Source organism: Cavia porcellus, unplaced genomic scaffold (assembly GCF_034190915.1).
Source record: "Cavia porcellus strain 051 isolate PalLab524CR breed Dunkin Hartley unplaced genomic scaffold, mCavPor4.1 scaffold_32, whole genome shotgun sequence".
NCBI classification, from domain to species: Eukaryota; Metazoa; Chordata; class Mammalia; order Rodentia; family Caviidae; genus Cavia; species Cavia porcellus.
The window spans coordinates 26226092-26253892 of record NW_026947515.1 but is presented as its reverse complement, the minus strand read 5'-3'; the positions used below and the strand labels follow the sequence as shown (position 1 = coordinate 26253892).

General features: G+C 48.9%; 2 long non-coding RNA genes and 1 other non-coding gene across 3 annotated transcripts; all 3 read right to left on the bottom strand.

The window, feature by feature from the left end:
* Nucleotides 1-667: 667 nt before the first annotated feature.
* Nucleotides 668-2385, bottom strand: LOC106026476 (uncharacterized). Its single transcript, XR_001200103.3, has 3 exons — nt 1147-2385; nt 936-1004; nt 668-847 (listed from the first exon to the last, which is right to left on the bottom strand). It is a non-coding gene; the product is annotated as an uncharacterized LOC106026476 (long non-coding RNA).
* A 978-nt stretch (nt 2386-3363) lies between these two features.
* LOC106026490 (uncharacterized) lies at nt 3364-22365 on the bottom strand. The gene is made up of 3 exons (XR_001200122.2): nt 21892-22365; nt 13476-20434; nt 3364-3487 (listed from the first exon to the last, which is right to left on the bottom strand). It is a non-coding gene; the product is annotated as an uncharacterized LOC106026490 (long non-coding RNA).
* Nucleotides 21667-21853, bottom strand: LOC111755464 (small Cajal body-specific RNA 16). Its single transcript, XR_002790023.1, has one exon. It is a non-coding gene; the product is annotated as a small Cajal body-specific RNA 16 (non-coding RNA).
* Nucleotides 22366-27801: the final 5436 nt, after the last annotated feature.

The window sequence follows — 27801 nt, the reverse complement described above, 5'->3', positions numbered from 1 at the left end:
CCACAACTGGCTTAACTGCTTACACTGATACGCATCTTGCTTTTTTATTTTGCAATGCCTGGGCCAGATCCAGTGCCGCACATGTACTAGACAAGTGTTCTACCCCTGAGCTACACCTCAGGCCCTAATGTGAATTTTTGTAATGTTTAAAAAGCTCTTCATTCCTTGCTCTTTTCTTTACCAAACAATGAACCGACTTCAAGTCAGCCTTGACAAAAAGGAGTATTTTAAATATGAGTATTCTTGCTTCCTCATGCCAAGTACTCAGAGGCACTTGGAAAACATCTCCCACGACCTCTTTCAGTGCTGACTTTGTTCCTTTCCATGTAGGAAACAGATTTGTTCCCCGTGTTTTGAAAGCAAGGGAACACTCTGCTCTGTTTCAGTAACTCCCAGGGCCGCCAGTGCGGAAAAGTCCCCTTTCTTGGAGGTAGGCTGCACCAGCAGGAAGTAGAAGCCAGGAAGAAAACCCCTGAGACCCCTCCGCAGCCCCTGCATAGCTGAGAACCGAGTTCTGAGCCCTAAGAGGGCCTGGAGCAGCGTAGCCATGGATTTGAGCGCCCTTCCCCAGCTCAGTCGCCAAGGATCAACTAAAAGAGCCCCAGCTCTGAACAAAACCCACAGCCACCGACGCCGGCTGGGGTTTGTAAAGGAAAAAACCCACATCTGTAGTTAGCAGTTTTATTTGTAACCAGTGGACAGCGAAGCCCAGGAAAGCACCGGAAGCGGGGCTGGTTTTCGAAATGGATGACTGAAGACAGGAATAAAGCAGCTCTGAGAGCAGGAACTTCGAGGAGACTCGGGTTCCTGCTTCTTGTGGCCCGAATGGTTTGTCTGAAGTCTATGCCTGGAGGGAAGGGACAGGTGGACACTTCTAGAGCTCCACGCAGGGCACTGGCAGCTCCTTTCCGCAGGTGCCCTGTGCAGATCCTTACCTGCACCTGCGTTTAGCAGCCGGAGTTGGCTCTGCGAGACAGAGGCGATGCCTGGGGAGTCTTTGAGGCCTGAGAGCAGGATAAAACGTGCAGCTCCCACACCAGGGGAAAGCAACAAGATGCGTCACACACACACACACACACACACACACACACACACACACACACACACATGACACACCGGGGAGGCAGGAGCTATCCCCCTCCTAACCTGCATTGCTTGTCCTGAAGACTGAAAACTCAGCCAGGCTCAGCAGTGTTCAGGGTGAGTTACCAGTGAGAGGCACTCAACGTGGCAAGTGTTTCTTCGCCTCCTTCAAAAAAAGTTTGGTGCTGTGGACTGAATCCACAACCTCACACACCCTAGGCAAGGGCTCTACCACTGAGCTATATCTCCAATTCTTTTTTTTTTTTTTTTTTTTGATGTTTGGGTTGTTGAGACAGGGTCTTGCTATGTAGTGCAGAGTGGCCTTTAACCCACTACGTAGCCCGAGCTGGCCTGGAACTCACATCCTCCTGCCTCAGCCTCCTGGGCAGCTGAGATTACCAGCATGTGCCACCACGCCTGGCTGGCTACGTGCCACTTCTTTTTTTTTGTCTTTTTCTTTTTTTTATTGGTACCACGGATCGAACTCAGGACTGCCTGCTTGCAAGGCAGGCACTTATGCTGCTGAGCAAAATCCCCAGCCCCCGTGCCACTTCTTTATCCAGTCTGCGGCAGCAGATGTGTTTGAGGTTGCATTCAGCCTATGTCCCACCACATATACAAGCAAGAGGGTGAACCTCAAGGGTGAAGTGCCAGGCTCTGGAGACCTGTGGCCTGAGGTGGGGCTCACTTCTCAGAGACGCCCCAAGGGACCTTCCTTGGTGTCACAGAGGGACTCAGAGACATTACCTACAAATTACCAATATTTATTCTCAAAGCGAAACTCATTTGCTTTCATGTTCTATAGTAAAGCATTCTTTTACTGCAAAATTTAAAACTTCAACATTTGAAAAATGGAAGCAGGAAACATGCTTTTCTGGACAAAATGACTACATTCCTGAAAAAAGCACATTTCCAAGGGTGGAGGTAACAGGTGATTTGCTGAAAGCAAAAGGTTTCTAATTTATATATTTTTAGCTTTCGGAGTGTGAGGATAGACCAGGGGCTTTACAGAGAGCTATCCATATGCCCTACAGGGATTTTCTTTTCCTTTGAAGGATATGTAGTTGTTGTTTGAAACAGGATCTTACTATGTGCCCCAGAGTGGCCTCAAATTTACCATGATCCTCCTGCCTCAGCCTAAAGGGCTTTTTAAATGTTAAACATAATTGCTGGGCGTGCTTATAATCCCAGAACTCAGGAGGCTGAGGCAGGAGGATTATTTCCATTTAAGACCAGCCTGGGCTATAAAGTGAGCTCAAGTCCATGCTGAACTGCATAGTAAGACTCTCTCAAAAAAAAAAAAAAAAAAAAAAAAAAAGAATGCTAAACATATCCCAGGTCCTTTGTCAGCTGCTCAGAGACGTACTGAGTGGTACATGAACACAGTGTACAAAGGTGTCCTCAGCCAGGCCCAGAGGGCCACACCTGTGATCCCAACACTTGGGACATTAAGGCAGTAGGATTGCTGCCAATCTGAGGCCATCCAGAGCTACTTCGAGGCCAGCCTGAATGGTATACTGCTCCCATCTCAAAAATAAATGAATAAATAAATAAGTAAATAAAATTTTAAAAAGAAACGAAAACCCAAAATAAATAAATGAATAGTCAACTGAGGTTTAACTTTTCCCACCTCAAAAAGAACATGTGTATTTCTGGAAATGTGTTTACAAATACAGATAAGAAAAAAAGACGGGCCGGGGGTTTAGCTCAGTGGCATAAGTGCCTGCTTGGCAAGCATGAGGTCATAGTTGGATCCCCGATACCAAAAGTAAACAGGGATAGTGGAAAATGTTAGAGTTTAGAAAGGATAATTCTGAGCCTTATATAGGGCCCCTGTTGGCAGTGTGCAGAGTAACTTCCCCTTTCCAAGGACAAAAATTCCAGTTTACCAATGTCAGCAGGCTTCATTTCGTGGTTTTAGACTCCAGCGACCTTTTACTCCATCAAACGGAACAAGCGAACAAAAAATTCAGTTTTATAACAGACAGAGAAAGGCTAAAGAAAGCAGGACTAAAACCAGAAGCAAGCTAGGTATGGCAGTTCAGGTCTGTAATCTCAGCACTCCAGGAAGCTGAAGCAGGAGAACTGGAAATTCAAACCAGCCTAGACAACTTAATGATTTAATGAGACCCATGTCTAAAGATAAAAAAACAACAGAAAATAATGTGTAAAGGGTGGGGATGCAGCTCAGTGCAAGGGAGAGTACTTGCCTTGCAAGGCTAAGCCCCCAAGGTCAATCCACCCACTTGCAAAAAGTGAAAAGGTAAAAGAAGGCACAGGGCATGGTGACACAAACCTGTAATCCCAGCATTTGGGAGGCTGAAGCAGGAGAATCACCACAAATTCAAGGCCAGGCTCAACTACATAGTGAGTTCAAAGTCAGCCCGAACTGCATAGCAAGACCCTGTCTCAAAAAAAGAAAAAAGGTGTATCAGCCATTTCAAAGTTACTATTGTTTTAAGGCAGGGACAAAGAGGCTTGTAAAAGAATAACTAACATCAAGATACTTTGGGTTACTTTTTATAAGGACTAAGTCAGAAAGGCAGCGGGAACTCCACTGTTTGGTCAGGTGACCTTTGAGGAAAAAATTTGCTGTCTCTCATTCTTCTGACTTTTCAGGTCAGACAAGAACTGGGCTTTGGCTTGCTGAGGTGAAATTTGGTAGGAGGGGACTCCATTTTGGTGTTTAGTCTAATCTGTGTGGGCCCGCTGTGGGAGTTCAGTCTCAAACAGTGACCTCTGATAATTTTTATGGACCACTTTATAAAGATGTCTGCATCCTGTTGTACTCTACTCAAAAAACAGGGCCCCATGATGAAAAACAGGGCAAGACCCCAAGATGACAAACGGGGCAAGACGTCTTTTTTAAAAGAAGCGCTTTTATTTAGCTGGCCCAGCGACACAGTGCAGGTGGAATTTGCAAAGCTGTGCAACTGAGTTAGAGTTTTGACTGGTTTTTATAGTTCATTTATGATTAGCTCATTGATCATTAAGTACATAGTGATAAGAAACAGAAATAAGGTGGGCTTTGTTCCCCTTTGCTTGAGGTCAGAGGCATCTCACAGTGGGTGGTTAGCCAATTCATAGCCCTTTGTCTGCCAATTCCAGGAACATTTGTCTCTCATAAAGGGAACAATGGTTGACACGGCATCATTTGTCTCTTACAAGGGGAACAAAAGTTGACATTGCACACAGATCACTAAGGTGGGGGGGATGACACATTACAGAACAGCAGAACAACGTGGTCAGTTAATTTATAACTATGTGGTTGGTGCTTGGTTACTAGGGTAATGAGCTCAGTACAGAATGACAATATTACTAATAACTATCTTTTTAAGTAACTATTTTTGTTAATTATCTTTTGATCAATTATTTTAATTTTTAGCGTCTTACTATAACACATCCTAAAACTTAAACTTGTGAGTAAGTTAGAGCACAAGGAAAAGGAAGCCAAGGTTGCAGGTGAGTTAGGGTTGCCCCTCAGCTAACTTTTGATAGGATTATTTCCAAAAGATGAGAAGTATAAAACAAAAAGTGGCCTTTATTCTGAGAAGACGGAGAGAGATGACCGGCACCCGCCACCGCTGGCATCCAGCGATCTCTCCGGGGGCCACGTGGCATGGATGGCATGTAAGCAGCCTGGGTTTGGGGTGGAACCTAAGGGGGAAGATGGCGTCACAGGTAACTTCCTAGGGGCGGGGGAGATGGGGCTTCCTGCTTCCGGTTGAGGCTTTCCTGGCTACAGTGTCCTGTCTGGGCCAAAACCCTTTCAACTTTAAAAGAGATTCGCCTAGATTTGCTAGGCAGGCCAAGGGTAGTCAAGCCTGGTCACACATCGGTGAGACCCAATCAGACTCCTGCAAAATAGCACGTGTGCGGTTTGGAGCCCCTGAGTGGTATTTTTTATGGCAGCCTTAGGACATGAACACAGGTACCCATCTAGGTCTTTTCTCTTTGCATATATACTTCCAACATAAACTCCGAACCATAGGATACATAATACTTTTTAAAAGAATGTCATGAAAGTGATACAGGGGGGTGAAACTCCTGACCTACTATGTCCAGAACAAGTTCGTGTTTTCTAAAATCGAAAAATGAATTTTAGGATCAACAGAGGTTAAGAGCAGAACGTATTTACTGAGAGAAAGAAAGCTTCTGTCTGAGAGAGAGACAGAAGGGATCCCAAGTGTGTTGCCAGGGACTCTGTCTTTCCTAGGATTTTATCGCACAAAACCACAAGGTGAGGCGGGTCTAAGTAAATAAAGTTGTAGCCTAGCTTTCCTATTCTTATACTTTTTTTTTTTTGAGACAGGGTTTCCTTATGCAGTTCAGGCTGACCTTGAACTCACTTTGTAGCCCAGGCTGGCCTGGAACTCTCAGTGATCCTCCAGCCTCAGACTCCCGTGTTGGGATTACAGGCGCGCATAACCACACCACGCTTGTTCTAAAACTTTGTAAAGGAAACCACACAATATGTACACAGTGTTTTCTTCTTTATAAATGACACTGATGGCACACATTTTAGGTGTATTTCTATACACACAAACCCATTAACTGCCTTGTGGAACAATATAAAGAGTGTTCAACATCTCCTGCCCCTTTCTAGCCTGCAGATCTCTCCTCCAAAGAAACACTTTTCTGCCATCTCTCCCTGTCACCTGACTTTGCACTTTGTAAAGTAGAATCATACAGTGTATTGAAACCCATTTTTCCCCTCATCAAAATATAGTAAGCATTTTTCCACTGTACTGCTAGACCATAATTTCCTTCATTGATTGGCTTCGGTTGCTTCCAAGTTTTGGCTATTTTGAGAATTAAATGTCCAGGATGCATCAGGCTTCTGTTTTCCACAGCAGACATCTGCCAGGGCTAAAGATCTGTGACATCCCCTGCCGGCTCTCCGGCTCTCCGAGTGCCACTGTTACCCTGGCAAGTGTCTGTTCCCAGGGCCACTTCCACAACCAATTGTTGGGCCTCAAGGGGACAGAGGAATCCCACTCTGGGAGATGACTGTTTTCTTACAGGGCCACAACAGCGGTGGCTTCCTGTTCTCCGAAACCTGGCAACCTGGAAAGCATTTCCTCTCCAGAGCTCCCAGCACTCGGTCAACTGGCCAGATTGTTCCAGAAGGAAAAGTCACCACTCAAGGCTTCGAGTTCTGCAACAGGAAGTTTTATGCATTCCGAGGAAGATAAAGGATGTTCCTCCATTGAAAGCCAAGTAAACAAGGGCACTCTCTATTCTGGGTAACAGGACAATAGCGAGCTGCTGAGCTGTTGGCCTGAAGCTAGTTCCAACTATTGTGTTGTTTGTACGGAAAGACCGAAATTACAAAGCCCAGGGGATGCAGTGTATTCCAAAAAATTGTGACCTCACTTTCTAAAAGCAGGAGTATTATGCTATTACCATCTCAGGCCTTTAAGCAGGGTTGCAGTTGACACCCTGTAAACTGGCGTGGGGCTGGATCTGTGTGAGGGTGGAAACGAGGAGGCGCTGAGAACTCAGGGACTGTGTTCCTTTCAGAGTACGGGGAGCTGTGTCTATCCCACAGCTGGGCACAAAGGAGACAGCTGGGATGGCGGTGGGGCTCTGTGGTAGGACGTATGAGCACACACAAGGCCCCGAGTTCGATCCCAGCACCAAAAACAAAATAAATGACATAAAAGGTTCAGGAAGCGAAGAGCAAATGCATGTTTGAATGGTTCATCTGAGTTCATTTTCTTTTGGAGGGAGGCAATTCCTACCGAGCCGGCAGAATTTTTCCCTGGGGCGAGCACAGTTATAGCAGGATTGAGATGAGCAGTGCATCTGGAATACGAAAATGCCTTGTCCTTCTGGTTCATGCCACTGGTCCCTATGTGGAGGAACAGAGAGGGAGCTCTGGCTCCTATCATCTCCAGGAGACTGCACTATCTGTAGTACTGGCTCCCATAATCAGGGCTTCCCTCCTGCGGGCAGGGGGTTGTGGCTGCCTGGTTTAACCCAGGAAAGGACGGCTCTAGACGCAACCAGCAGAAAAGCTCAGCCAGTGCCCACTCTTTATCACCAGAAGATTTTATTGAGCCTGGCATGTCTACACTCTGGGAGGCTGAGGCATGGGAAGTTCCAGCTCAGCCTGGGTGCTTAATTAGTGAGATCTTGTCCCAAATAGTAATAATAATAAAGAGGCTGGGGACACAGCTTAGTGCAAAGGCCAGGGGTCCAATGCTAAGTACTGGCCAAAAAATTTTTTTTAAAAATGCATTTAGTTTCCTGTTACACACCCAATAGGCATATGCACATATATCTGATAGCATGTGTGCATGGTAGAGGTGGCCTCAAACTGTGACATAAATGTCAACGCCAAACCATCATGTTCAGTAACTGTGGCCTGCAACCAGGAGACTGAGTGCACTCCTGAAGTCGCGTTAGGTGTTGCTGACACCATTGATATGCTCCCAGGAGAGCTTGAAAACCAGCTGAGCCGGAGCTGCACTGTAAAATAAGGCCAGGCTCTCTTGAGCGGGAAAGCCAGGGCTGGCCTCTTCCCCACTGGGTGTCTCCCTGACCCCTGTGTGTCTTCTGATCTGGACTGCACATGTCTCTGTTTCTTTCCTGCTTGTTGGTCCTTCTCAATCTCCTCTCCTTCCATGTCTTCATTAACTGGGAAAACCACAAATGGACATTTAGACAGTTTGTACCTAAAATAGTTTTAATATTTGTACACTTTTTTTTTTGTCTTTTTCTTTTTTATCGGTATCAGGGATCGAACTCATGACTGCCTGCTTGGCAGGTGCTTATGCCACTGAGCTAAATCCCCAGCCCCCAGCCCCTACACTTTTTGTTCATTTAAAATCACAGGACAGCGACATTCATGCACTCACATGCACGTGTGTGGTATGTGTACGTGTGTGGCACTAGGAATGAACTCAGGGGTCCTCTAACCACTAAACTATGTAACCAGCCTGTTTTATGTTTCATTTTAAGACAGTGTCTTGGTAAATTGTCCAGGATGGTCTCAGACTCACAATCCTGCTGTGTCAGCCTCCAGAATAGCTGAGATTATAGGTATGGAGTCCTTGTGTAATTTTTTTTTTTTTTTTTTTGAGACAGCCTCACTATGCAGTTTGGGCTGGATTTGAGCTCACTTTGTAGCCTAGGCTGGTCCTAAATTTGCAGTGATCCTCCTGCCTCAGCCTCCCGAGTGCTAAGATTACAGACATGCACCACCACACCCGGCTTCTTTTTATTTCTATTTATTTATTTTTTATTTGGTATCAGGGATCAAACTCACGACCTTGTGCTTGCCAGGCAGGTGCTTAGGCCACTGAGCTAAATCCCAGGCCCTTTTATTTATTTTTTTGGTACCGGGAATTGAACTCATGACCTAGTGTTTGCCAGGCAGGCATTGTGACTTTTTACTTAGATCCAGAGAGTTTCCCTGTGCAAAGCCTAGCATCTATTGGCTCCTTCCCAGTGTCCCTATCTACCAAGTAGAGATAAGCAGTCTGCTCCGAGGACGAGATGAAAAGAAGGTAAATTGGTGCTCAGGCGGAAGCTGTTTCCTGTGGGCAGCTTGTGCTGTCCCCCGTGGGTCTGAGGTGCCTGGCTGAATAAATAAGAATAAATAAGATTCTCCATCCTGCCCTGGAATTTGCAGTCATTGAAATGCTTCTGGGGATCAGCTGCTTCCTCCAGCACAGAAGCTACCTCCTAGGTGGTGAATTACACGCCTTAGGAGACAGGTGACCTCCTTCAAGTGACCCAGGTGTCACTGCTGCCCACACACATGGCGGCCTGCCGTGGGCCACGGGCAAGCACGGACAGGAAGGGGGACGGGGAGGGACAGAGGGGACGAGGTAAAGGTACAGTGGGAGGAGACCCAAAGACTTTTCAACTTCCCCTTCCCTGGAGGAAGGGAAGTCCAGGGTAATTTCCTTGATTCATAGCAAAATTAGCTTGTTTTTATTTTTAAAGGCCAGGGGTGTAGCTCAGTGGAGTATGCACAAGGCCCTGAGTGCTAATCCCGGCCCCAAAGAAATTTAGAAAATAAAATAAAATAAATAAATAAATAAAATAAAAGGGAAAAAGTAGATGGAGGATGAAAAGGTATCCGGAATAAGGCAAAGGAAATCTTTTTCTCCTTTTCATTTCTTCTTTAAATTCCCTTTATCTGCCTAAAAAAGAATCTCCCGAGTCCAAGGGTCCTAAGTCCTTCCTTGCAATGTTTTAGAAGTTTTACTTCTATCACTTATCACTGGACTCAGCAGGATAAGAAATCACTGAGACAGATACTGTCACAAACTGAAATAGCTGCCATGTTAAAAAGTCCCGCACCTCGCCAGTCGTGGTGGCTCACGCCTGTAATCCCCGCACTCGGGAGGCTGAGGCAGGAGGATCGTTGCAAGTTCGAGACCAGCCTAGGCTACAAGGCCAGCCTAAACTGCATAGAAAAACCCTGTCCCAAAAAAGACAAAAAAGAAATAAAAAAGTCCCCCTCCTTTACTAAGGTGGACTATACAAGCCCCAAATTCTAAGCATTTCATGAATCACTTTTTTTTTCCACATTTGTTGCATACATAGAATCACTTTTTTTTATGAATGCTTGTGTAACTGAATAAAAAACTTGGTCTTTTCTCTAGCTAATCTGTTTTTTGTCAGTTTAATTTGCAGGTTCCCAGTGACTTAAAAGTTTCCTGTCTGACAGAGAAGATGATACTCTTTTACTGTAACCTCACCCCCTTTCACCCTTTGGAATGTTCTGTAAAATACAGAAGAATGGGAAATATATGATGAAAAGAGTGGTCAGCATAATTTATGCATTTATGGTGCTTTGGGCTTCCTGCATGCTAAGCAAACACTTCGCCTGAGTTCTGCCCTCAGCCCATCAGTCTGATGACTACCAGCCTACCGGGCACCAAAGGTTTGCAAGCCGTGACCTCTCTGAGCCCTTGGTTTTAGCTGGCTTGGCTTTAGTTCAGCCATGAGCAGGACTCCCCAATGTCACAGGCCTCTGTTTACTGTCTCTTTCACAAACACTGCATGCAAACTAGGGCCCCCTGCGGGGCACCAGGGATGCAGGGATACACAATGGTCAGCATTGCCTGGAGCCTTCTTGAGACTGAAAATTCCAAAGCACACAAAGGAGATGCCACCTGATGAGTAGGGGAGGCTGGTTTTCCTGCTGTTAACTAGAAACTCAGCAGGAGGCCCTGATGTGTTGGAGCTTCTGTATAAGTCACCCTGCTAAAACTTCAGGTCACCACACCCAAGCTGACCTTGTCTGACCTTCAGAGAAATGAAGAGGGACAAGGAGCAGAGAGGGAGGGAGAGGAAGACAGAGAGGGTGGGGAGGGGGCAGGATTGCCACACAATAACCTTGCAAACTTGAGGGATTTGAGGGGTGAGCAGGGCTGGGCGAAGCTGGTGCCCCAGAATGGGTGAAGGGAGGTGGGTGGGAGCACGCCTGTTTCCTGGGAGGGCCCCTTGGAGGGACTGTGTACTGCCCACACCGAGGCTGGGCCAGGGTCCCTGGGGACAGTGGTTGCTCAGGTCACTTAGAGACCAGGAGTGGGAATCTGGAAGGTTCTAAGCAAGCCAGCACCCAGGGCGTCTGGGGGGCTCATGGAATGGATTTCTAAAGCCCGGAAAGGGTGGGGCTGTTTCTCCACCACTGCTCCTTTCCAGGAGCTGGGGCGCAGGTAAAGTGCAATAGGGGTGCCCCTTTCTGTTCAGGGGAGCAGCATATTGAGCTGTCTTGGCCTGGCAGGGATGCCAAAGGCAATCCTGCCCTGGAAACCTTGAAAGATCACTTTGGTGCCACTAAATTAGAGTTAAGGAAGATGAAACAGGAAGACAAACAGTTGTATTTTGAATTATATATATATATATATTTGTTGTTGTTGTTGTTGTTTTGAGACAGGGTCTCACTATGCAGTTCAGGTTGGCCTTGAGCTATTTTTTTTTTTTTTTAGTACTGGAGGTCAAACTTATATCTCACACTGACCAGGCAGGTGCTTGTACTGCTGAGCCAAACCCCTGGCCCTCACTTTGTAGCCTAGACTGGTCTCAAATTGGCATGATCCTCCTGCCTCAGCCTCCTGAGCCTCCTGAGCCTCCTCCTGTGCCACTACACCCAGCTCAAATATGTGGTTTTTTGTATAGGCATGCCACATGCAGTATTTAAGACTTACTTATTACTACAAGAATTATTCAGGGGCTGGGGATTTAGCTCAGTGGTGTAAGGACCTGCATGGCAAGCATGTGGTCATGAGTTCAAATCATCATTCACTGTTCACCCAAATTTCAAATTAAGCCACATGCCCTGTGCTTTTATTTGTGTACATTTGACAGCCCTGTGCTGACGAGGTATCTAAAAGTTATTTTGAAGAAGCACTTTTTTGCTTTCTCCTTCCTTTTCTTTTTTTTTTTTCTGGTGCTGGGGATCAAACTCACAACCGCGCACCTGAGCTAAATCCCCAGTCCCATCCACTGAACTCTTGGACCCTCCTTCCTAGTCCCTTCCTGTGTAAATCAGACAGATAAAAGTGTCCTTTTTAATCTTTTTTTTTTTTTTTTTTTTTTTGGTGCCCGGGATCAAACTCAGGATCTTGTCCTTGCCAGGCAGGTGTTTAGAGTGCTGAGCTAAATCCCCTGCCCAAAAGTGTCCTTTTTAAACCAGGAATGGTGGTGCACATCAGTAATCCCAACCTTAATGAGGCTGAGGCAGGAATATCATTATGGGTTTCAGGCCAACTTGAACTATACATATGGAGACCCTGTCTCAAAAAAAGGGGAGGATGGGGCTGGGGATTTAGCTCAGTGGCATAAGCACCTGCCTGGCAGGCGTGAGGTCATGAATTCGATCCCTGGTACCAAGGAGGGAAAAAGAAAAAAAAAAGCAAAAAAGGGGAGGTTTTTGTTTTTGTTTTTAGTAGAAATGTTTCTTTCTTGTGTTGGTGCTGGGGATGGACCCCAGGGCCTCCCACATGCTAGGCACATATTCTTCCACTGAGTCTCACCCCAACCCTTTGCTTCTAGCTTTTCTGACTAATAGGAATAGAACTCAGGACCTTGCACATGAGCACTGTGCCACAGAGCTATATTCCTGGCCTGCTTCTAGCCTTTATGGAGGCCCACCTCATGCCCTTTGGTAAGCACTACACATTCTGTCTTTCTGAGATCTCCTGACCACTGCAGAAGGTGTGTGCAGTCCATATCACAAGTGAGGACATGGACACTCAGATTTGGTAATTAGGGTTTCCCACCCTGCCCTGGAGGAGCAAAACTAACTCAGAACTTTAAGTAAGAGTATTACAGTCTGTTGCAATTGGATAAAATCCAACTCATAGTTGGTGCCACCTCAGCACCTCTGCTGGGGTGGCGACTCAGGCCCTGCTGGAGGGCCTCTCTGAAGCCCACCATTCTTGGTGAAGCAGCTCCTGCAGAGGCTCCATGACAGCTGTCCTCCTTCCTCCCGGGATAAAATTAGACACATCTAATCTGTCATCTTGTTTGTGCCGGCAGTGTCACATCAGGAAGGACTGTACTTCCCATGAGAAACCACCCAGTCACAGCGACACAGGCCTCACTTCCGGCAGCCAGGCCAGCAGCGGCTCCTGACCACTTCATGGTGTCTGGGAACACAGTGTCAAAAGGTAGTCAGTCAGGAAGGGCTAGGACAGGACTGTTTCTGAGGCCCAGACAGAGGTTAACTGCTATTGAAATCATACCATGTGAGGATAAGCAGAAAGACTCCAGCAGAATTTCCCGTAGAGTAGCAGGAATATGACCAACTCTTTCCTTTCAAAAATTCTGAGTTCTTTCCAGATGTTTATAAATCTTGTTGTTGTTGTTATTTTGCCATACTTGGGATTGAACCCAAAGCCTTCATCCTGAGCTACATCACCAGCTGTTTTAAGGGTTTTGAGACAGATTTTTGCTAAGCTACTAAATAGACCAGGTTGGGCTTGAATCTGCAATCCTCCTGTCTAGCCTCCCAGAGTGCTGAGATCACAGGTCTGCGTTAGTGGCTAAATAAGTCTCTCAGACTCGCCCATCAGGAACATTTCCTCCAGAACCCCAGAACCCTCTCTTTGAACTGCCGGCACTCAGAGATGGGCTCAACCTGACTGCAAGGTGAGACCCACTGAGCGTCCTGCCCACCTGCCCGGGCACATAAGAGGGAGATTCCTTTATGTCTTCACAATCTTTTCAGCAGGTTGCCTCACCTTTTAGCTGGATGCTTACTCAGTAAGACTGTTTCTTCTCATTGACCTCTAGGGAGGGCTTCCTGAGTTGGGAAATTTTGCTGTTAATTGTATTTCTCCTAACACTGCCTCATCTTACTAAACAGAGAGCAGGTCTCTGATGTTCCTCCCTGCATCCGTGTGAACAAGAACCCTCAGACTTACCTTGCGCAGGACACAAGCCCTGGGGAGCAGAGAACCAGGAACTGTGACTGGCATGGGGAACTGCGTCTATGTGCACCTCAGTAGACCAGTGGTCAGGACGGCTGGTGTCCAACCTGTCCAAAGCCACAGGGCTGCCTTCAGTGAGACTGTCCTGGGAGACTGTGAGAAATAGATCCTTTCAGGCACTAACCCAACCTGACTAACAAGGAATCTCAGATTCCTCTGCGCAGTAGACCCGAAACACAAGATGGACCTCCTAGGCAGAGGTTTAACTCAGGCAGTGGCTCTGCCTGGTCCAAATAAGGCACTGCAAAAGACTGGCCTGGCTGGTGTAATGGTGCGTGCCTGTAATCCCATACATTGGGAGGCTGAAGCAGGAGGATTTTGAGTTGGAATCCAGTCTAGCTAACTTTGTGAAATCCTGTTTCAAACTTTAATAAAATGAACCTGGGACTTGGTGTGCTAGGGCAGTTCCCCTTATACTCATAGTGAAACTGTGGAAAACTTTCCATGCACTTCTTAAAACACTGGGACAGATTACTTAATGTGACTGGCCTTGCTGTGAGGCCACTGGGAAGTGTGGGAAGGAGTCAGCAAGAGCTCAAAGCCAAAGGAAAAAGCAAAGTGACAAAGGGGATAGGAGGGAGGGACTCCAGAAAAGGTGCGCTGCTGCGGGGGCGGTGGGTAAAGCCCTGAGCCTGCATCACAAGTGAACTCTGAAAGTCAATTTCAACAGAAAGGGGCCGTGGTGGTGGTGGGGGGCTGCGGTTGGTGTCCTCGAAGCGTGGGGGAGCAGAGGCAGGCTGGCCGGGGAGCCAGGTCTGAAGCCACCAGAGAGGAAGTCTGCAGGCGAGGGCCAGGATGAGTCAAAAGGCGGCCGGCCAATGGGCCCTTCACAAGGTCAGAAGGAGCTGCTGGGAAAAAATCAGGAACAAAGCACATGGCGAGTCCGGGGAAATAAAGCCTGTATTTCACTCTGGGCTCTCCTTATCTTCCCTGTTAACTTGCAGAAGGGTGAAGAGGGTCCAGCGGTGGTGGCGCCTGAAACCAGCCTCTGCCCATAGTTTTTCTTTTTTTTTTACCAGTACCAGGGATCAAACTCACGACCACGCGCTTGCAAGGCAGGCACTTATACCACCAAGCTAAATCCCCAACCCCTTGCCCGTAGCTTTTCCATGTAAGATGACAACTGCTGACATTGTGGTACAGTCTGTATCTGTCTGTCATCTCAGCACTCAGAGAGGCTGAAGCATAACTTAAGTTCAAGCCCAGCTCAGACCCTGACTCAGAAATTTTAAAAAATTTTTTGGGTTTTGAGGCAGGGTCTCACAATACAGTTCAGCCTAACCTTGAACTCACTAGGTAGCCCAGGTGGGTCTTGAACTCACAACAGTCCTCCTGCCTCAGCCTCCAGAGTGCTGGGATTACAGGTGTGTGTCACTATGCCTGGCTCCCTGTGTCAAAATTTAAAAAGAGCTGGGGCTATAGCTCAGTGTGAAGGCCATGGGTTCAATCCAAAAAAATCCCCCAAGTTTTCCTGCAGGGTTTTTTTTTTTTTGTTTTTTTTTTTGATACCAAGGATCAAACTCAAGATTTTGCACTTGCCAGGCAGACACTTTTGTCACCGTGCTAAATCTCCAGCCCTTTCCTGTAGGTTCTTGTCACAGATCTGACCTGAGAAAGCCAAGGGACAGGAACAGCCCTGCTAACCAAGTGACCCTCTAGGAGCTAATGCTGAAAATCCAGGCCTTCGTTTGGGTAAGAAGGGGTTTACAGGAGTCTTGTGCTGACTTAGTGCGATAGTGGAGAGGCTTTGCCGGCAGTAGCTGAGGTCTGAGCGCGTTATGTAACTATTACATAACTGTCCACAGCCAACTGTCTGGAGACAAGCGACCTCCCAAGGACTAACTCAGATCTACTTTAAGTACATTTGCAATAACAGAACTAGTTTCCTGCCATAGCTGCACAGTTGATCTCGGAAGATAAACAGAACAAATAACTGCTTTCTGTGAACCATGTAGAGCTCACACAGGCTTCCCCTTATGAAGATTATAGAACACACTATTTATAGTTTTTCTGTTGGCAATTTAAATAATGCCTTCAGTGAAACAAATCTATTCTTTGTTGAAAAACGAAGTGTGTGGGGCTGGGGATTTAGCTCAGCGGCATAAGCACCTGCCTTGCAAGCAGGCGGTCCTGAGTTCGATCCCTGGTACCGATAAAAACGAAAAAGACAAAAAAAAAAAAAAAAAAAGAAAAGAAAAGAAAAACGAAGTGTGCAGTGTTCCCATTGCAAGGGCTGCCTTCAAGGTAGAAATGGACAAGATGGTGACAAGACACAGGCTGCCCTCTACGAGGGAGATGGGGGCTCTGGCTTCGTGGACACAGTACTAAGGCCGAGGCTGGGATGCGGCATCAGCTGTCCCGGGAATGTCCCCTGTCACATGCACAAGCCGTTTCCCACGTCCCGCTTCTCAGGAGTAGGGGCTCCAACCCCGCCCAGAGGTCATGTCTTCCATGGAAGGACCCAGGACCCACTCAGTACCCTACCACTGTCCCCAACACCCGCCAAAGCCCTCTGTGTCGATGGCCCAGTGCACGGGCTGCCCCTCTGCAGTGTCCTTCCTCTGTGTCTTAAGCCTTGTTTCCTGACTTTACAATCGTGCTGCAGGTCGCCTCCCTGGGTGTTGGCTGGTCACGCTATCTGAAACTGCTCCTCCCAGCCTGCTTGCTTTCCTTTCCTCCACATTCTGACTTCCTTTGTGTCTTTTCTGTGCAGGAACAGTGGTTCCTTCTTGAGGGCAGCCAGCATGGCTATTTTGCTCAGTCTGTCATCTGAGCGGCCAGCAATGAGGGCTCAATGAAACACTTGTTTGATCCACCAGAAAGCTGAGCCCGGCTCCAAAAAAGACAGAGCGTCCTTACTTGCTTGCTTATTCAACAGCACCTTCCTAATGGGAAGTCAGTGGCTGGAGGCTCTGTGTGAACTTTGCTCATCCAGATATGCACCTTGCAGTTTCAGATAGGAGCGCCCTTCTCAGCCGGAGACACTGCAGCCTTAGCCCGCAGGCGGGGACTTCACATGCTGCTATGTACAGTCCCGGATTCCTCAGCAGGAAAACCCTCTGGTGACTAAGGCACCAGTCAGGAGGGGCCCTGCCCAGCGATGAAATAGAACGTGCTCTTGTCCCAAAGTGCCTGTGCCCAGACTGGCTACGGCTGTTTCTTGATCTGGTGCGCACTTCCCAGGAGCTGAGCACAACTGGAACCTGCTGCCGGATTCCTCAGCAGCCCCACCCTGCAGATGAATCTGCTGCAGAACTTTCTGGTGAAAAAAGGTCTTGAATTTCTTTTTTTTTTTTTCAAGCAAAAAAAAATATCAAAGGCACACTGTCTAGCAGGTTACCAAAAAGCAGTGTGGTGGAAGGTTACATCCTCTAGTGGACAAAGGGAAAAGCTCAAACTCCTATTTGGAACCATGCTGTAGTTCCTTTTTTCTTTCTTTGTCTTCTGGAGACAGGGTCTCACTATACAGTTCAGGCAGCCTGGAACTCGCTTCGTAGTCCAGTGACCCTCCTGCCTCAATCTCCCGAGTGCTGCAGTTCCTTTTTACACTTCCTCTGATACACGCGTTGGTGCCCTGCAGTGATCTTAACACGTACAAACACCCTCAGATTTCATGATCAATTCTCACCACAGAAGGTGCTATTTCCTTTAAAAGATGGGACTCTTGGGCAGGGAATTTAGCTCAGTGGTGTAAGCGCCTGCTTGGCAAACTAAGTCGTGAGTTTGATCATCATCTCATAATCCAGAGGAACAAAGTCACCAACCAGACAGACACACTGCAGCCAACTTCAAACATGCGTGTGTTCTCTAGAGCACACAAGTCACTGTCACTGTGCCTAGGCCCTGGGGAAGGAGCAGGAGCCAAGCAGGGGACAGGTGGAGAGCATTCCTAGAGTTCCTGAGCAGTGTGGGTGTCCCCCATTACCCCGGGGACGCCAGGCAGAGCCCATTACCGTGTGGGAGAATCAATGAAGCAGTTGTCACAGTGTCACAGGTACCAAGTCACCTCAGTACAACTTCAGCAGAGCTAAGAGGACAAGGATGCAGGTGCTCTTCCACCCTGGGATGCCCCTGCCCAACTGGAGGACTCAGGACACTGGGACTGACAGTAAGGAACGGCTGGGCTCTGGACCCTCGATCTGCATCCTGTGAGGATTCTTAGGGCTGCAATCAGTCACCACTTGCTCTGGGACCTCTGACTGTAGGGGTGGCCTCCAGTGGCCCATGGGTGCTTGCCCTTTTTTGGTACCAGGAATCAAACTCAATCTCACACTTGCCAGGTAGGCGCTGTGCTGCTAAGCTATAACCCCCAGCCCTTGTCCTTTTATAAAATGTAAACAGGGGCTGGGGATTTAGCTCAGCGGCATAAGCGCCTGCCTTCCAAGCAGGCAGTCGTGAGTTTGATCCCTGGTACCCATAAAAATGAAAAAGACAAAAAAAAAAAAAAAATGTAAACAAGGGGCTGGGGATTTAGCTCAGTGGCTCAAGCGCTTGCCTGGTAAGTGTGAGGTTGTGAGTTCGATACCCAGTACCAAAAAAAAAAAAAAAGCAAAAATAAAAAATTTAAGTAAAAAATGCAGTAAGACTATTTCTAAAAAGGAAGATTTGTTGCTTATGTACATTAATCATGTCTTATATGCAGCCTAAGACAATTCCCCTTAACTCACTGCAGCTCAGGCCAGCCAAAAGGTCGGACACCCAGTCAAGGTCCTACTGAAACTAAACCACTAAACGACAACTTTGAGAGCTCCTCAGGGACCTTGGCACAGGGGCCCACAGCTACACGAGGACTCAGGTGCCCCAAGGGCGGACCTGGCAGTGCCCAGGGCAGCTGCACCGGAGCCAAGGCTCTGCACATAGGAAAAACATCCCAAGCAGGATGGGGAGTCCTGACCTGGCCCTCAGAGGTCTTGTCCAGAAATACCAGTGATGCTGTTTTTCATACCACATTTGACACTGAGGTGATTTAGGCAATTGTCATGCATTCTTCCTCTAGCCCGGCAGGCACAGGCTGGGGTAACTGCTCACTGTACCCGAGGGCAAGACCCAGCAGCCTGTAGCAGCTCCAGCATGGTGACTGGTTTTGGTGGCTCAGGGGACAATGGTGTCTGTGAAGACCCTCGGACTTTGCCAACTGCAGCACCCAGAGAATCTCACAGACTGAAATAATGAACGTCACACCCAGAACATGGTGCCTAGGATACACGCAGGCCCAGGGCCCATCTCGGTGTTTCATGGGATCCCTCACCACGCCCTCAGAAGTGCCCGTCGGTGGGAGTCCTCTGCACTGCCACTGACCCAACTTTACTGAACCGAGGCCCCCAGTGGGGAGTGATTTGCCAAAAGGCTCACAGCAGATGAGTCCTGGGCCGTGCGCCTGAAACCCCTGTAGAAACGGTGGGTGCTGATGGCTCAATTTGAAACAGCCTCCAGCTGGGTGTGGTGGTGCACTCCTGTAATCCCGGCAATTGGGAGGCTGAGGCAGGAGGATCTTTGTGAGTTTGAGGCCAGCCTGAACTGCATAGCGAGACTGTGTGTCAAAAAGACAAAAAAACAACCAACCATAAAAACCAGCCTCCAACAGGCGTGGACTCTTAAGGCATGTGATAAAGAACTAACCAAGCCAGGCCTAAGGCCTGGGCAAAGTCCTCTCTGCACCAACTGAATGCTATGCTCTGCGCCTCCTCAGGGGCCAGGCCTCCTCTCTACAAAGGTCCTGGCTGTGGACAACTGTCAAACCCACCAAGGCTGACCTCAGTGGTACTCAGCGTCCCTGCCTGGGGTAGAGCTGGGCGAGGACAGGCAGGTACCTCGCGCACACACATAGTAAGGCCAGAAACCCAGGTGACCTTCTCATTCTACTGTCCCTGGCCAACAGTGACACACCCATGGCCCGAAGTGGTATAACCTGCACCACACGCAGCCAGAGACATCTGCTTTATTTACATAAAGGACTGGGCATTCTGATGCCGTGTCCCTAGTCATGATGACAATAATATTCCCTCAGATGTGTGCAAAACGGGGTGTGACAGTGGCTCTGCTCTTGCTGAGGACCCCTCTTGCTGAGGGGTGCATAGGGACTAAGAGATGGGGACAGCACAAAGGCAGCACAGAGTGACCACCAAAGAACCACAGCCCGAAGGTCCCCAGGGGAGGGAATGGCTTAGTCCTGCAGCAGTCACCTGGTGACACTGGGTGCATGGCCAGCGGGCTGAAGCTCAAGGCTCCGTGAGGTCAGAAATGCACCCAAGTAAGTAGGGGCAGCTGTCAGTGACCACCCTACAGCATAGCAGGACCAGGTGGAGAGGAACAGTCATTTCCTGGCCGCTGTTATCGGAAGGGAAACATTAAAATCACCCAGAAACATGGGGGCACCCCTATGGGTTGTCCCAAGATCCTGGCCATCTGCCCCTACGCACTGCCATCTCCCAACAGTTCACGTTCCCTAAAGACACAGAGTGCCTTCAGGGCCTACACTGTGGGTGGCTAAGTCACTCTCCAAAACAGCTGGTGCTGTGTGTGTATCTCAGCAGTGGAAGCCACACGGCTTAGGAATCAGATTGCACAAACCTTGGGGTTGGACCAAGTTTATTTATATGCACTTAACACAGCCCTCCAGCAAAAGTATGTGGTGAAGCATTAAAGCAAGCTGGGCGCAGCGCTGCACGCTGCAATCTCAGCTCTGAGACAAGAGGGCCACTGTGGGTCTGAGGCGAGCCCGGGCTGCATGATGAGCTCAAAGCGGGCCTGGACTACATAAGACCCTGTGTCTCGAGGAAAGACGCCACCAACCAACCAACCTGGAAGGCCCTAAGCCGAAACAATGACACATAACCAGCAGAAATGAAACCAGATTTTCATGCAGCACAGCACTAATCTTCCAGGAAACTGACCTGCAAACAAACAAAGTACACCTCATCAGTCTTTCTCCTGTTACCAAGTCTGAACACTGAAGACTCAGCACCGCGGAATACTCTCCCGAGCTGGAAATTCACCTCAACCACACTGTGATGTGCAAGAAGCCCTGTGATGGGTCCTGTTTGAAATGTACCTTCTTGTCATTTTACAGGATTCACTGATGGCTCCCTCCCCGTTTCATGACACTGGGGCCTGAACCCAGGTCTCTGTGCTTGCTCTGACGTTATGCAACATTCCCAGTATTTTTAAAAATTTTATTTGGGACAGGGTATTGCTAAGTTGCCTAGGCCAGCCTCAAACCTGTGACTAGCCTGCCTCTGCCTCCTGAGTAGCCAGAATTAAAGGCCAGCACCATTACACCTGTATATTCTTTTCTTTTTTGATGTCAGGAGATTGAACTCAGGGCCTTGCCTATGCTGACCACAGATTCTACTACTGAGCTACAGTGATGACCACATTAACATCCCTCCCAAGCTGTCTGTCATAGAAGGTGGCCACTGTAGGTAGTTGAGTTGGCTGAGGATGTGATGTCTCAATCTGTGTGTTGACAATAAAGTGGACAGCCAGGGAAGGAATGATGCTTCATGAAGGAGCAGGCTGTCCACTATGGCCAAGAAGACAAATGCTGGTTACTAAGGAGAAATTGTTACTAGGATTCTGTCAGAATTGGAGCAGTCTCTGCCTGTGTCCACAAAGGGCCTGGGTAGGAGGTGGGCAGCCACTTTCTGGCTTTATTTTATACTATTCTCCGGCTTGCCTTCTGGGTTACAACGGTTTCCTTCAATTCCTCCACCAGCCCCACTTGCTAGCCACAGGGTCTTCACACACTCTGTTTCCTGTTTTCCCAGCGACTTCCTATACATCCATCAGAATCCAGCTTAAGGGTCTTCTCAGGAAAGCTTTCCAATTTCCACCAGGCTCTTTGTGACATGGATCTTACAGTACTGTGCTTTCTTTCAGAGCACTCACCTCGGCTTGACTTAATCCTTTTACATGTGACCACTTAACCTTGTGTCTCCATTGGAACTACTGTTCCCTGAGAATGAACGCTGTGACTGTTTTATTTACATCTGTATCCCCAACAACGGGGTGTGGTGCCTGACCAAAATCATCAGCATTTGATGGATGCAAATGACATCAATACTCTTTACAGAATTGGAAACTCTTTGCTGTCAGATTCAAAAGGTTTTTCTTCTCTCAGGGCAGGTCCTGTTTGCAGTATCATACATGATCATCAAACTGCTGCTAGAATGTTCACACCTGTTACTGCAAATTCAAAACCCAGGGAAAACTTCCGCTGGGAATTTACTTTAGGTCAGGGTGGGGCTGCCTGGTACGAGGCTGCACCCACCACGGGGCGGGGTCAGTCACACAGGAGCCTTTCCCCGGACCATCCACCCACCTGAGGGCACTGATCCCTGGCTGGACATACCTAGGTCATCCAAACCGGGGTCACCTGGAAAACCCATCCAAGGAGCAGGAGGCATCTTCCGTTTGCTTCGCGACCCTGGGAAGAGAGTAATAAAAGGTGTCGTAAAAGGACAGCTTCACTGGTTGCTTACAGGATCCAGAAAACCCGCCAGAGGGCAACGCAGCGCTCTTCTGCAGGCCCCGCGCCCTCTCGCCATCCTTCGGGCCGATTTCGGCGGCTGCGTGTGGCCCAATCCCTCCGTATCCTCCGTCCGACCCCAGCTGATAAGCGAGGGGCCGCAGACGTTCCTGTCCGGACCAAAGGGCCGCTGGTTACTGCTGCAGCCTCTGCTGAGCCACCTGGATCACCCATCGCGATGGCCAGGGTCGGCAGCCAGCGGAAGGCGAGAGCACGTTTCCTCTTGGACCGGATCAACCGCGTGTCCAAATTCGCCGAACACCCCGCCCCTCACCCCCGGCGGGAGCCGCTTGGAAAACGCACCTCACCGGAAGTGACGAGTCACCATAGAGACAGCAGCTAGAGAGTCCCTCGCTTTAAATCTGGGTCCTCCAAGGCCGTCTTAAAGGGGCCACGGACGGCGAGCTGACGAGCTAGGGTGATAGGGAACGAAAGTCCCGACTAGAGGGGAGAGCCCTCAAGAAGAGACATCCTGTTTCTTTTCTTCTTTCGTTCTTTCTTTTGTTGGGGGGCCAGGATGGAACTCAGGGCCTTTGCACTAAGCTACATCTCCAGAACCCATTCCCCCCCACCCCCACCCTGAGATCGGATCTCACTAAATGGTTAAGTTGCCCTGGCTGGGCGCGAACTTCAAGATCCTCCTGCCTCAACCTCCCGAATGCTGAGACCACAGGCCTCTGTCACCACGCCGTGCTTTGCCGCTTGACCACCAGAAGACGGGAAGGTGTCCTGGGCAGGCGACGTTAGAGGCATTTGCTCCACGGTCCACGCGTGCCCCCTGGTGGTGGCTCTGGGCGGTGGCACGGATCGCGGGTCCGGTCAGAAACCAACCAAGGCTCCTTTGGTCGGGTTTCATCGCATAGTCCTCGGTGTGAGCCCCAGACCAGAGTCTAAACGACCGCTTTTCCTTTCTATGTTTCTACTTCATCAGAGAGAAAAGTCAGATCGATCCCAAGGAGTTCAGTACCGTGGAGAGATATGTTAGAAGAGCTCACACACACACACTCGCATGCACGCACGCACACACACAAATATGCACATACAACCCATAGCCCCCGCAGGCCGTTCTGCACCTTTGTCCTGATGTGTCTCACCCCGCGTGTAGTTTCTGCACTTACTTGGCACTCAAGGCTCTCTGGAGCGAGGGTTCCCCTGCCTTGTGCTTCTGATGGCCTGAGTGGTCACCTTCGTCCCCATGTAGATCCCATTCTGGCCGTCTTTTTCTCACGTATTTTTCCTTCTGTGGAGACCGTGTCCTTGCAGTTCAGGTTTGGTGATGGCTTCCTCTTCGGCGTCAATTCTCTCGTTCCTTTGTTGGTTTTGTTTTGTTGAGACAGAACCTCTCTATGTTCATGCCAGCCTTGAACTCATGGAGATCCTCCTGTCTCAGTCTCTGGAGGGCTGGGATTACACCCAGTTCTCTATTATTCTTGTCTGATGCATTGTTTACCACCTAGGGTGATTTGTTACACATCTCGTTTTTTAATTTTTATTTTTTCAGTGTTGGGGGTAGAACCCAGAGTCTCCCACGTGCTAAGCCAGTGCTCCATCTTGGAGACACATCCTTAGCCCTTTTGAAATTTTATTTTCAGACAGTCTTGTAAACTGCCCAGACTGGGCTCGAACTTGTGATCATCTTGCCTCAGCCTCCTGAATAGCTGAGATTACAGATACACAGTGGTGCAAGGCTGTTGTCCATCTTCCCGTGAGCATTTCTGGTCCTTGTTGAGTGGGACCGCTCTCTCTACACACGGGGCACTGTGACCATCCTCAGCCTCATTGAGAAAACGAGATTTGCAGTCAGAACTTTGCCCTGCACCTGGGGGTACACAGGAGAATCTCCAGAATTGGGGAGGGATTGAGGATTGGGAGCCCTTCAGCTCATCCTCAGCCGGATTCTTGCTAAGCTGCAGCCCGAGAGTGTAGTGACAGCCCTTGGGGGAGATCTGGCACATGTCCCTGAGGGGTCAGGCATCCCTGAGCGGAGTTTGCTCATGCTGATATCAGGAGAGTCCCATGGCCAGAGGTTTATTTGTTGTCTTTGTCTGCAAAGTCAGGAGGGACAGATGTGCCAGTATTACAGTTCTGGGAAGAAAAAAATGTGCTGTATTGGGCAGATAATGGTCACTGGAGATGTATGCACACCCTAAATCCTGGGAATCTGCTGATACAACCTCACAGGAAAGAGGTTTGCAGATGTGGTGTTAAGGACATCGAGATGGGAGGTGACCGTGGGTCATCCAGGTGGGCTCAGTGCCATCACAGGGATCTTAGAAGAGAGAGAGAGTCAGGGACAGAGATGTGAGGGGTGAAACAGAAAGACGGCAGATTGCAGACGCCGAGCACTGGCTTTGAAGCTGGAGGACAGGAACAAGCTGAGGACTGCAGATGGCGTCTATGCTAGAAAATAAGTAAAACAGATGTCTTTTAAAACTTGGAACTTCTGAAAGAGACCAGCCCTGCCAACACCTTGGTTTGTCACACTCAGCTACAGGGGAGTTTGGCAAATGTGGCTTCTTACTTTTTTTTTTTTTTTTGGTCTTTTTCCTTTTTATCGGTACCAGGTATCGAACTCAGGACTGCCTGCTTGCAAGGCAGGCACTTATGCCGCTGAGCTAAATCCCCAGCCCCGAAATGTGGCTTCTTATTTATGCATTTATTTATTGCAGTACTGGGGACCAGACCCCAAACCTCTTGCATTCTAGGCCATCACTCTACTGCTGAGCTGCACCCCAGCACAAGTATGGCCTTTTAACTTTGTCTAGAGTCACCCCCAAAATAACTATAAGGGAGTTCCAACAGGGGAGTGTCCCAAGCCGACCCAAGATGGGGCCATTGCGATTCCAAAGAAAGGAGCACTGCATGCCAGGGTGATGTGTCCTTGGCATTTACTGGGGACTTACACAGTGAGGTCCAGAAAGATGCCCGTAATGGAGGACTGGAAGGCGGAGTTTGTATGAGCTTCAGGGATATGGCTCAGAGCCAGGGCTGGCTCCTCTGTGTTTAACAACCTGAATGATCTTTCAGTGTTTCAGTCAACAACCTGCCCAAAACTGGGACTTAGGTTAAGCCTAGGGATACACGCAGCTGGCCGGTCACAGAGTGATCCAGTTCCTCTGAGTTTCTTGGTCAGGACACAGGAACAAATCTAGGAATCTGGCTTTGTGGGTGTCCTTCTGTCCAAGAAGGGGGAGTGGCTGCGGAGATGACAGTGTCTCTGCTACAGATGCGGTGCCCTGGAGTTTGGAGGGTCGGAGGGCAAGGACCTGGGAATGCTGGCCCCTGAAGGGTGCTGTGTCTGTGTGTGCCTTTGTCTTCAAAGTGTTGCCTCCGAGCTCATTCACACCCGGGGCAGGGACTTTGCAGGGACCAGCTGCTCAGCAGGAGCCTGCACCTGATTGCAGATGCACTGTGAGGGGACACATTTTGGACAAGCCCGTGAAGAGGAGTAGCCGCCTCCTCACCGGGGAGGTTGGGGGGCTGGGGGGCCGCTTTGCAGCCAGCAGAGCGATTTTTACTCATCTTAATGAAACTCCTATCCCCTGTTAGCTGAGTAGTTCAGGGTGGCCCAGGGGGGCCCCTGCAAATTCCTGTCACCCTCCAAGTGGCTCTGAATGTCTTGCTTTTGCTGAGGAGCCAACATGTCCTAAGTTCTTGACAGATAAAGGGAGGGAGGAAGGGAAGGGAGGGTGTCGCCTGCTCACCTCGGGCTCCTTCCTTTCATGCTCGTGGCCCCGCCTTCCTTTTGATGGAGCCCTAGAAACTAGGTCTTCTGTGCTTGGGTTTTACAGATTCAGAAAAGCTTAAGTGGTTTGCTTGAGGTCACTGCAAACAAGAAACCCGATTTTAAACTGCCCGCCCCTCAACTGCCACCACATCTGCTGGGCCCAGTGATATCCTTAAGGTCATCATAGTGGTCAAGCCCACCTCAGCGTTGCTTCCTAGTCCCTAACCCACATCTCTCCCCAACTTCTGGTTTACTAGGTCTCTCAGGAAAATGGGCCAGTTCCAGTAAAAGCCGAGACCACTTCCTGTCTGCTGAGTCCACTTCCCCAGGGCTGACCGGGGGAGGCCTGGGGAGGGACTTCCCAGGCTGAGTCACATCTGTAGCTGAGAAGAGACATGGTCCATTACACTTCCTGTGAGAAGGACCCTGCACGTACACCAAAGCCTGCCCACACTGGGTTACAAGGGTCTGGTTAGCAGCTGGCTCTTGGCTATCAAAGCTATTTATTTAGCTGGGCACTTTAGGGGGCCTCTGATTACTGTCACGCTATGGGACAGCCCAGATCCCATTTTCTGAGGACAACAGACTTCTCTTCTGTTGCCCTCAGACTGTGGGTTCAAGCTTTTAAAAGATGCCAGAGGATAGGGGCTGGGGACTTAGCTCAGTGGCATAAGCACCTGCCTTGCAAGCAGGCAGTCATGAGTTCGATCCCCAGTACCGATAAAAAAAAAAAAAAAAAAAAAAAAAAAAAAGATGCCAGAGGAGGAGGAGCCTTTGGAAGGGGAGCTGACCTGGGCATCTTCTTCTGGGAAGTAGCAGGGAAGTTTTGGAATCGGAAGAGGGCAGAGCCAAGAGGAAGAAGAGGTGGCAAGAGCCAGGAGCAGAGGGCTGGCAGCCAGCCCGTAGCTCTCACTTGCTTGTTGCTATGGCTTGGGTTGGGTTGCACCTAAAGGTCCAAGTGCTGGAAGCCACGGGTCAGTGCTGGAAGGTGGCAGAGCCTTTAAGAGGTGGTACCTGCCGAAAGGTGTTTGGGGCCTGGAAGCACTACCCTTGGCCTTGGGAGGGATCAATGTAGTTCTCACAGGACCTGTGTTAGTTCCCACAAGGATGGGTCATCACAAGGGAGCCTGGCATCTCCCCCAGACCCTCTTCCAGCCCTGCCTGCTGTTTGTTCTTACACGGGCCCCTGCCATCGTGGTGCCACAAAGCCCTAAACAGAGCCAAGCAGATGTTAGTGCCACCCTCCTGAACCTCTGCAACTGAACTTTTCCTTACAAGGAAACAGCCTCAAGTATTTGTATAGCAATGGAAAGTGACCTAATACCCAGTCCTTAGAGCAGGAATTAACAGGAATTTGAAAGGCAGCTGAAGCCCAGCACCATACCCAGGAATTCTAAGTTTTTGGGCCTGGAGTTGGCTTGGAGCAGGAAGTATATATGCCCCCTGGGTGACTGCGTGCAGGATGAGAGATGTCTTAGCTGGTCCTGCAGGTGTGGGCAGACCAGGATGGCTCCTGTCAGGAGAGGCTGCACAGGGGCTGGGGTTCGGGGTTACCTGTTCCTATGGAAGTCTGGACCTTTGATGGTCTTTCTCTCAGCTAAGCTATTATGGCACCTCAGATAGCAGGGAAATTAAATAGTAAAACACTGAAATAATTCATGTCCATTACAATGCAAATAGGTTCTTCCCTGCCCACATGCAATTGGTCTCTACCCTTTAGACACAGTGGCATTAAACATGACATTTTATGGCCCTGTAGGGCACTGGCCAAATGCATTCTATTGTCAAATTCACTGTGGCATTCCTGATTGTATATATTGCTGATTTTTTTTTTGAGACTGTCTTGCTATGTGGTTCCGTCTAGCCTTGATCTCACTTTGTAGCCAGTGCTGGCCTTGAGCTTGTAACGATCTTCCTGCCTCAGCCTCCCAAGTACTGGGATTCTGGCTCATTTCAAGTTCAGATTCTGCTGATTTTCAAGTTCTCCTGTCGACTGGTCTTACCAT